Raw genomic sequence first — 10,036 nt, forward strand, 5'->3', positions numbered from 1 at the left:
AACCTCAGCCGGAGAGACGTGGGTTTTATTTACAGAGTTATACCAATTTTGTGGGGACTCAAACAGAACTCCCAAAAGGATATTTGCTGTCATTAACTGAGCTCATGGCGGTTTAGCAAAGACCAATTAAGACTCATATTTGCTTATACAGTTGTTATGTTTCTCCAAGGACCATTGTGATTGGAGCCATACATCCCATTGTTTTCCAATAATTAATGATACTTTGGTTTACTTTGGACTAAACAGGGATATGAGTATAAGAAGCCTCAAAGAATGGGAGAGATATTGAGTTAAGCACAATTCAAACACACAAGGCTCTAATGACAAATGACTAACTTCAGAAGGTCAGAATAAAAGTCAACAAGAGAGAGTGGCTTCACTCCGGAATCTAACCAAAGATCCATCGAGGAATACAAGGAGTTGGAGGGAAATGTTGTAAGAGAAAGTTGGATTATGGAATCCAAGGGGGAAGTGGGATTGGCTCCATCTGTCGAGAGGGTCTTCCAGTCGACTTTGGCCCACATGCTGGATGCTGGCTCAGGAAGCTCTTTCACACTTCCTCCCGCAGTCCCCAACATGGTCCTTGAAGGGGGAGTGTACCAAAAGGCATAGCCTCTATCTAAGGGTCTTTGTCCCTATAGGGGGGCAAACAGTGGGATCCTACAGGAAAGGAAACACACGCCCCCTCCTTCAACAACAGCAGGAGGAGAAAGAAAGCACATTACATGCTTGAAAATCAGCCCACTGCCATTATTTTAGTTACCAAACCAGTGGGGGGACACTGTCGCTTTCAGACGTGCTCTACAAGTTGGGAGATGGGGAGATGAGATTTTCCTTGGCTCAAATCACAGATTTCATGAATGCACCTGCTATTGTGGCTCCCTGCATTGTTTTGGTGTTTTGTTGAGTGTCACATATCAGTAATGGAAATGAGGCAATAAAACGAAAGGGAAGTTGATATCAGTTTCACCTGCACACAAAAGTGTGCCACAAGCGTGGTGTTCGAAAGGAAGTTGGTTGACTCAAAGCATAGGACAGAAAAACTACTTGATTATCAGACTACCCATTCATAAATTTCGACAAGCATTTAAATGCACAATAATAGACACACCTCTACAGTCAGTAATACCACTGTACATGCATACTTGGCAAAGTTAAGAATGACAGTAGATGTTTGACGTGATTTTTCTCTTTTTCTCTCTTCTTTTTTTTCTAGTATTTTTTCTACTCAAGCATGGCGGTGATAATTGGATTGTGTGGACACCTGTATGAGTGCAGTATATCCAGGGGATTAGAGAACGGGATGGGTGAGTCAGCTCAAATTATTGTCATGTTAACCCATACAACTGGCAGCAATAGCACCCTACTACTCACTAAAATAAGGTCACAGTGGTCCCAGAACCTGCCATACATATACAGTTTTTTTTTTTTTTTTCAAAACTAGAGAATAACTTAAATGGTTTTGCTTCAAGATCCACACAGTTCCAACATTGTTTATCATACAAACATTAACTTATTTCTAGATTCTTAAGGGGGCATCTTTGTATCTTATCTGCTCCTAAAAGGTCCATAGTACCACCTTAAGGATAGTACTCTAAGATAATAATATGAACCTTTAGGGATTAAAAAAGGTACAAAGTTGTAATTTTAAGGGTTCTGCCTAAGCAATTTTTTTAGTTTTTTTTGTCAAAATGCTGTTTATTAGTATTTATAAAGCACATATCAATGTCTTACTTTGATGACCATCTTTTACATCCCTTAATCGACCTTACTAACTAATAATAAGCAGTAATTAGGGGTTTATTGAGGCAAAAGTCGTAGTTAGTAGTGAAAATGTGTTCCCTATACTAAATTGTTACCCTACATTCTTCATATGAAAAAGTTATCTGTTAAAAAAAAATACCTTGAAAAAAATACGTACACAAGGTGTAAGGAAAATATGTTATTATCTTTTACTAGATGGTTACACCACATGACATTTTAGAGTTATAAAATTATAAATTTTCTTGAAAATATTACACATTTGGTAACACTTTAACCATGACTTTTGGCTCAAATAAACTCCTAATGCTTATCAATAGTTAGTAAGGTAGTTGTTAAGTTTAGATATTGTGTAAGATTAAGGGATGTAGAATAAGGTCATGCAGCATAAGGCATAAATATGTGCTTTATAAGTACTAATAAACAGTCAATATCATAGTAAGATGCATGCTAATAAGAAACTAGTTAATGGCGAGAATTAAACCCTAAACTAAAGTGTTACCATAAATTTGGTCAGATGGAACCAAAATTATATATAACACATTTTATTGAGCTTTAAAACTGTACGTCATTGATCTATTAACTTAACTGACCTAATAACCTGACAGATGTGCATCAACAAACAAAAAAATATATGGGAAGTGTTTTCATTTATTTATCCTAACCCTAACCAATTATGTGGTTAGTTGCAATTTATTATTTGCATATAGCACTTCCCCTTTACTTGTGAGCCATTTTGAGCTCCCAACCAACAGTAGTAGATGAGCTTTCACACAAGAATAACTTTTATTTGGTAGGAAAGTCTAAGGAATATTGTATCCTTTAGTTTCAATATCACATTTTGTCTTGGTTCAGGAAGCATAAATGTCGGACGCTACTGCCAACAGCCCTTGAATGAGCTCGTCAGGGCGGCCATCGTTAGCAGGCGTTTATAAACAGAGCGTAGAGTGTGTGGAAGGGGGCAGAGGTGCTGAAAGACGAGACGCAATAGTGAAACTCAAGCTTGTTGGAGTAGGGGAAGGGGGTGTTGGGGAGGGGGGGTGTTGTTTGACCACCGGGATGAGCGATGAGTCGACGGTCCCATCAGAAAGCACTGCCACGGCAACTGCGCGGATTCACTAGGTGTCGTCTAGGCAGGTAATTCATCAGCCCATGCCGGGGCTGGGCCTCCGAAAAACTTCCCATGGTCACTTCAGAGTGCGAATACGTAATGAGCTGGAGGGCTCCACATTTGCCACGGCTGATTAGACGAGAACAATGAGCCCAAACAGAACTGGCAGTCCTCACAATGGGGACTGGAAAGCCTCAAGGCGTTGCCTCCATATTTCTAGAGGAAGAAGAGAGAGAGAAAAGTGAACAAAACTGCGGCTGTTGAACATGTACGATACTTCGTCACTATAGACTTCCGAGAGTGTGTATGTTGCGCTCAAAGGCTAAATAATAATGTGAAACAATGTTTGTCAATATATTTTAATTAATAGAAATTCAGTGGGACCTGCAAAATGGAGCCATTTTTTTAATCATCTAACAATGAGAAAGATTCGGATCACTATTATTATAGTTAACTAAAATTAAAACCATAAAAAATTGTTACTTGAAGTAAATAAACTTTAACTCAAAATAACTAGGCAACACTTTCGTTTAGGGTCCAATTCCCACTATAAAAAAGTTGCAATCAACTTGGATGTTTAAGTCAATTCAACTTAAATGACATTAAACTGACTTTAAACAATGATTTGAATCTTATAGCTCATAAAAAAGTTGAAAAGTGCTTAACTTATTTTGATGAGTTGCAATGCAAAGACATATGTTGTTGTAACTTATTGATCATATCTTTTTTTATTGCAGTTGCTTATTAGCATGCATATTACTATAGTTACTACTTAAAAAAAGTGAGGAAACACATTGCCTTAAAATGATTAAGTAAATTAACTTGAACAAAATAAGTTATGTGGAATTGTCAAGTTCACATAACTTAATTTTGTCAATTACGTTTGGTTTTTTTACCCAATAATTTTAATGCAACGGGTTTCCTCACTTTTTTTAAGTTAAGTCAACTGATCACTTTTTACAGTGACTAGGATATTGTCTGTTTATTAGTACTTATAAAGCACATATTAATACTTTATTCTACATGACCATATTCTACATCCCTTAATCCTACCCAATACCTAAACTTAATCACTACCTTACTAACTATTATTAAGCAGTAATAGGGGTTTATTGAGGCAAAAGTCAGTTAGTTAGTTAATAGTAAGAATAGTGTCAAGGCAAAATTCCTCATTTTCATTTAAATGAACTAAAACTAAAACACAAATTTATAAAAAATAAACTACAAAGATATATATAAAAAAAACAATGACTAATAAAAATTACAAAATCACAACAAAATTACTAAAACTTTAACCGAATTTAAAATGAAAATGGATAAGAAAAAAAATGACATCATCATTAAAAAAAACACTATTTGAAGAAAATGTGAGTGGTCAAAAGAATTCACCACAAAATCTCTAGATATGGAATTCTATTTTATCAGGGCCAGATGAAAACGAACACAAGTCACACAGGATTTGAGGTTTCATTCATGTCTGTAGCACATGTACACGTTCAAAAAGTGTGAGCAGGGATTTAGCAAAATCCACTCATACTTGAATAAAAAGTGTCATTTAATTCCAGTGAAATTATTAAATTCTTTTTGTACTGATTATTTGTGTGCAATATTAACATGCTGTTTATAGACTACATTTAAATTAACAGTCCTTTTCTGACCAACCAAAAATGTGATAATCTTAACTAAGCAATTTGGCCTGGAAAGAGATCAACGTCATTAGTGTCTTTTGTTTGACAAAGAGGAAGTGGCTCGTGCGGAGCGCTCAATCTCCGCAGTAGGCATATCTCTTTGAACACGCTCTATGAAATGAGTTTCTGTATCAGTTGGAGACCGCTTTAAAAATAGAGATGATGGGAGGGAAGCCCCTGGAATATTTATTGGGAGGGGGAATAAATCCACAGCACACTGACAATTTTCCCTCTTCGGTTTCACTGTTTTTCCAAGTACTTAACGGTATTTACATATTATTTCGGTGTAGTGCGGCAGATACTCACAGTGGCGCAGCCCAGCAATGAGCCGCTGAAAGAATTCACGCTTAATTGTATTTCATAAATCATATTGGGAACCCCCTTCAGAATAAGCTCCCTGTAACAAAATGATAAAATGGCCAATTATGAGAAAATTCCAGGGTCCATAATTTACTAAACATACTCCGGAGAGACTCTTTTGAGAGCAAAGATAGACTCCTTGTTGAATTGTTTTCCTTTAGTAAATGCAGAGTGGCTTTACATTATATTTCTAAATAATTGATAATTGTTTGTGATCGTTTGTGCTTATTTACTCTGAATATTTACACTCACAACATCCGTCACTATGGTCAACTGACCTTCCCCCTTCCATCAGGAAGATTGAATCTAGTGTTTGCAGTCTAAACTATAGTCTTTTAAAGCCAAATAACTGGAGTGATAGGTGGAGATAGCAGCTCCATCACTCTCAGAGCTGCTCAAATTCCTAATCAGACTATTTGTTTGGGGTTTTGCAGGTTCTGACCAAACCTGTGGGCTGAATTCTCCTGATCTGAGGGCCAGATCTGCACGCTTTGGGACGGCAGTGTCAGCAAACCTGCCACATCAACTTTGACCTCTCAGTAAATGCATACGTCGGATCCAGGCTGGATATGTATAGAATTCACTTGTGTCATTTTGTTCTATCTGACTCATTCTACCAAAAGAAACTCAAATCCATGTTTATAATAAAAAATATGTAGTTACACTTTATTTTGATGACTGTAAGTAACTTTGCACCTACACTATAAAAAACAATGGGTTGAAAATAGGTCAGAACACATGTTAGGGTTTATTTTACTCAGGAAATTGAGTTGTTTATTTAACCCAGTATAATAGGTTGATTTGTTTAATACTAGCTTATTTTTTTACTTCATACAAGAACTAATGTTTACGGATTAACTTAAATCCTCTAAATGTATATACTTTTAATACTCCACACAACCTGGTTTGCGTGAGAATTCCTTTATCATATTTTACAGTATAGCATATTTCATATAGTTTTTAATACATATCGCCTACATATAAGCTTGTTAAATATATAAAAAATCCGGGATTTGCTCAACACAAAAACTACCCAAACACTGGGTTGTTACGTCTGACCCAGGAGCTGAGTAACACAAAAACTACCCAAACACTGGGTTGTTACGTCTGACCAGGAGCTGGGTAACACAAACAATACCCAAAAACTGGGTTGTTACGTCTAACCTAGGATCAAGGTTACACAAAACATCCCAAACTGGGTTGTTACATCTGACCCAGGATCTGGGTAGCACAAAAACTACCCAAACACTGGGTTGTTACATCTGACCCAGGATCTGGGTAACGCAGAAACTACCCAAACACTGGGTTTTTGCAGATTACGGCACTGGGTAAATATTGGATGGAATACATGCTGGGTTATTTTTATCCAGCTTGTTGGGTTTTATACAGTGACCCATTGCTGGGTTACTTTTGACACAGTGCTGGGTTTGTCCAACCTATTGAAGGTTTTTCATTTTAAATGATATTTAAGTGACAAAGTGATTTCCTTCTTGTTATTATTTGCATTACTAATTGAGCATTGTTATTTCTGTTGTTTAGAACCACTCATACTACTCATAATACAGTCCAAACTACTCTGTATCATTCTGCCATCCATCTGCTACTTGTACGACAATTCATCAAGCCAATAAAGTGTACTTCGTCTCTGACCGGACGACTTATGTCTGCTCAATATCCACCAGCACCCACACTAGTCTACCCCACAAATGATATATATACAATATATGACAAGAACAGTTCATATAGGCTGCAGTAGTTTTTATTCAATGGCAATTTAGTCTCTTAGTCTCTTACAATCGTAAAATACTCAAAAGGCATTTAGTACATGTTTTAGGATGTGACAGGAGCAGCCAATGGGAATCTGTGGGAAGTGTCTTTGATGCCACAAAGTCTTGTTCTTTGTCTGATACTTCAATTATATCTTTATTTTATTTTTTATTTTTTTATAGAGAGAAATGTAATGCACTTCATACTTATTCAAAAACAAAAAATATTTATTTTTTATATGTTTTTATTTTATTAACAAAAAAATAAAACCATCCTTACATATTTATTTTCTACACTCTAAAAAATGCTGGGTTGTTTCAACTCATGTTTGGGTCAAATATGGACAAACCCAACCGTTGGGTTTAAAATTTAATCAGGGTTTCAGGGTTTGTCCATATTTGACCCAAACATGGGTTAAAATAACCCAGCATTTTTTTTTTTGAGAGTAGATTGATTGTTAACTACACGACTACATCATTAAACTTCAACAGATCAATTTATCACTTGACAGTTGTAATTCAAATATTCAAGAGTGTATAAACGGTAAAAGGGTCAAACACTTATAAGAGTGAGCATGATAAAGAAAAAGAAACAATATTAAAAAAATGTATTGTACAATATATAAGTTGGTTTTTACATAGTTTTGGAAAATGTTTATACAATTTTAAAGAAAAGTTTAAATGTAATTACTCTAAAACGCCATTAAGTAAAAAGTGTTATATTTTGAATACATGTATGTATACATTTATTTTTTTTATTTTTTTGTTGTTTTTGTGTTTTGTTTTTTGTGTAAATATCATAATTGCTAAATGTCATTCTGTTTTGCGGGGAATTTACAATCTGAACTAAACTAACCTGTCATCCGTTATTATTGTCAATATAATTTGGTTTCTATATGTTGGTTGCATGTGACTTTTACTTGATGGACAAAAGTTTTCAAATATTAATGAGAAAATGTTGTCGTTTTTTCCAACGCTCTCCATTGACTTTGCATTGCGTGAGGCTGCATCCTTGTCATTTCGGACTTACAACAAAAAACAGAACAATGTCTAAAAGCTGATATGTGACAAAGTGTACAGCAGACAAGCTAAAAAACACAGAAATAAGTGTGTTAAGCTGTCGACCCAAAAAAACGAGAGTTTAAGGAAACAAAAGTGGATAAAGTCAGTAAAACGTGACGCTTCAGCAGGAAGAATGGGTACATTTTGGGATCCTGACACTCAGTATGCGTATGTGTGCAGTAAACATTTTGTCACTGTTAAGTAAAATATCCAAATGTCAGGTTTATAGATTATATTTCCTGTCGCTGATTACGTTCCCCTCCAGTGTGTGTACTTCTCAGTGTAATATAACATGTCACGCTCTTTCTCAATGGCCTGTATCCACTTTTTTGTCCTTAAACGCTCGTTTTTTGGGTCAACAGCTGATAAACACTTCTGGGTTTTTGGTTGTGGGTTTTGTTTAGCTTGTTTGCTGTACACTTTGTCACATATCCGCTTTTAGACATTGTTCTGTTTTTTGTTATAAGTTCGTAATGACAAGGATGCCGCTTCACGCAATGCAAAGTCAATGTAGAGCGTTCGATTGTCCCCCCGGTGGGCGTGGTCTTCAGATTATGACGCGCGTCACTCTGTCTCTATTGGCATTTTACCACCAAACCTAAACATAACGAATCTAAATGCATTGGGATACATTCACAACCTGATTGGTCAGCTTTTATGGCGTATATTTCACAACCGAATATCCAAACAAATGCTGTGTGCTGGGCTAAATGTGCTCGCTGTAAACCCTAACGCTCGAAATAATGCACTGGTTTGAGTAGAGCCAACTCAAATTAAACAAATGAGTTCAATCAAATTGACTTTTATGAGTATTTAAAACTTTATTTTTCTTTTCAGTTCACAAAACTGACACATTTTAAGTAATCTGAATTGTTTCATTGTTTTGAGTTATGAACTTGTTCTTTCAATTTAGACTAACTTAAATTTACTGGGCTGGGATTTCTACTTTCCCAGCATGCTTTACCATGACACTCAAAAGGGAGATTAAATGCTAAAATTATGTTATATTATGTTTTTTTGTGCAAGATTAACGTTAATTGGGAGATTTAGTAGTTTTTAATTTTTTGTTATGCTAGATCAGAAGAGTTTCTGTTATGTTGTTGTCGTTGTTTTTTTAGGGTTTCCATCGTGTGACGAGTGGAGCATGAGCTTAGTTTGAGTACAGATATATGTTAAATGTTTTATGCAATGCTAAAGCTACCAAAACATTGTGTAACCACTTAGCATGGTGGCATTTATTGAATTACCTAGATAAAGCTAGTCAAGTTTCCACTACTAAAACATTGAGATTACATGATATTTTGACCATCTGAGAACCCGCGAAGAGCTTATAAAATGTGTAAAGGAGTCAAAACAGCGGCAGGAATCCCTCCGTCACACACACAAACACAAACGAAGATCTGCTATAAGGAGATGCGGTTCTGACGCCTGTACTGAACCGTGATGGGCAACATCGCGACTTTGGTCTGCGTTATGTTATCATTGGAACCACACTAGAGTTCGTTTGGAAGTGAGTTGTTTGGTGCGCAACAGGGTTCGGGTGGCAGCGTTCACACTTCTTCAAATGAACCGCATTAACAGAGCAATCACACCCAGCATGTCAGGGTTGGGAAGGTTACTTTTAAAATGTATTTGACTACAGATTACAAAATACATGCTTTGAAAAGTAATTTGTAATGCATTTAGTTAGATTGCACAAGTTTTGTAACTTAATCTAAATACTTTAGAATACTTTGGAATAATAATAAGGTGTGTAACACAAAGGGGCCACCAAACACAGGACTTGGTTTTCCTCTGCATATTATTTTAAACAACATCAGTTTTCCCACAATATTTCTTGAAGAAAAAAAACGTCTCGGTTACGTATGTAACCCTCGTTCCCTGAAGGAGGGAACGGAGACGTACGTCTGAACTGACCGACGAATTGGGATCTGTTTTCAGAGACCGACCTACTTCGAGTAATTAAAAACGAGCCAATAAACATTGGCATGCGATCACGCATTCCACGCACCGCCCCGCGTTGCGGGTATAAATAAGGAAGTGGAAGTGCCGCATACCGTTTTCAACTGAGGAGCCGAGATAAGTGGCTCGGGCCTTCAGCTGAAGCTCAGCACCTGGCGACGGGACGTACGTCTCCGTTCCCTCCTTCAGGGAACGAGGGTTACATACGTAACCGAGACGTTCCCTTTCAGTCGGTCACGTTCGACGTACGTCGGAACTGACCGACGAATTGGGATCCCTACCAACACGCCAGGAGGCTGGCCCTTCCAGCGTCCTGCCTGAGCTCG

The 10,036-nt window shown here is 36.8% G+C and overlaps 1 long non-coding RNA gene across 1 annotated transcript in view; it reads left to right on the forward strand.

The window, feature by feature from the left end:
- LOC307120984 overlaps window positions 1-6,570 on the forward strand; it is a 59,527-nt gene extending 52,957 nt beyond the window's left edge. Inside the window, exons 3-4 of the long non-coding RNA XR_013815904.1 lie at window positions 1,217-1,307; window positions 5,355-6,570. This is a non-coding gene — a long non-coding RNA (uncharacterized lncRNA). The remainder of the gene's footprint in view (window positions 1-1,216; window positions 1,308-5,354) is intronic.
- The last annotated feature ends 3,466 nt before the right edge of the window (window positions 6,571-10,036 follow it).

This window comes from Gobio gobio (genome assembly GCF_949357685.1).
Source record: "Gobio gobio genome assembly, chromosome: 24".
Classification (NCBI taxonomy): Eukaryota; Metazoa; Chordata; class Actinopteri; order Cypriniformes; family Gobionidae; genus Gobio; species Gobio gobio.